The sequence below is a fragment of the Echinops telfairi genome, unplaced genomic scaffold (genome assembly GCF_000313985.2).
Source record: "Echinops telfairi isolate 266 unplaced genomic scaffold, ASM31398v2 ScPeMD7_7469;HRSCAF=8507_1, whole genome shotgun sequence".
NCBI classification, from domain to species: Eukaryota; Metazoa; Chordata; class Mammalia; order Afrosoricida; family Tenrecidae; genus Echinops; species Echinops telfairi.
This window is the reverse complement of record NW_022111373.1, coordinates 18736377-18737580: the sequence shown is the minus strand read 5'-3', so window position 1 is coordinate 18737580 and position 1204 is coordinate 18736377.

Below are 1204 nucleotides of genomic sequence, written 5' to 3'. Positions count from 1 at the left end.
GCCATCGAGTCCATCCCTACTGCTGGCGAGCCCATGGGACAGTGGAACTGCCCAGGAGAGCTTGCAGTAGCTCTCTAAGGAGTGGAAAGAAAACCGTGTCTTTCTTCCGCGCGGAGAGGCTCATAGCCACTCCAACGTGGAATCCCACGGAGAGATGACCACACCAGAACTCCCAACCCAGTAGATTGGACGCCCTGCCAATGATAATTTGCATTTCCGCCCCAGGGAGCTGAATCAGAATCTACTTTTTGACAAGATTCTCAGGTGATTCTTAACTGCACAGAAGATTCACCTGGACATCCTGTCAAGCGGTACATAGATTCTGATTCAGTCTTACCTGGGGTGGAAATGCAAATTATCAGCCGGGGAACTAGTTCAAAGCCCTGCTCCAAAACTAAGCCAAACTCCTTGCTACCACTTCAATTCCTGCTCCCAGTGACCCTATAGGATGCAGTAGAACTGGGTTTCCAGTTTTCTCCTACAGAATGCCTGGTGGGTTTGAACCACTTACCTAGCGTTAGCAATTCACTGCGTAGATCACGACTGCCACCAATTAAAAAACCAAACTCACTGTCATGGAGTCATTGCTGACTTACATGAACCCTATAGGGCAGAGTAGAATTGGCCCTGTGAGTTTCCAAGAGAGTAACTTTACTGGAGTAGAAAGCCCACCAGGGCTTCGTAAAGCCCTGCTCAAAAAACAGCAACAATGAAAAAGTCACTTTTGTGAGTCGATTCAAACTCAGTGTCCCAATAGGGTAAGGTAGAATTACCTTTGGAGGTTTTCTGAGCAACTAGGGGAGTAGAAAATCGCACGGAGAGACTAGTGGCTTCAAACTGAGTTTAGCAGCCCAATGTTTACTACTCCAGCAGTATAAACCATGACCGGGTACTGTCAAATCATATTGTTCTTTCCATCCATGTCGCAGCCTTTATTTTAGGGTAGTTAGAAATCTTCAGAAGATTACCTACCTTGACACAGGAAGGGAGGGAGCCAAAAGAAACTAGGGGTCACTGTAGACATTTTTAAAGATTAATTTATTTACTAATTCTACTTCAAAAAACAAAAGCATAAGCAAATGTGGTGAAGAAGGCGGATGTGTCCGCCTATTAAAAGCTATAGCGTCCGGGGTCTTAAAGGCTTGAAGTTACACAAGCCACCATTCAGCAGTGAAGCAACAAGTCCACATGGAAGAAGCACACC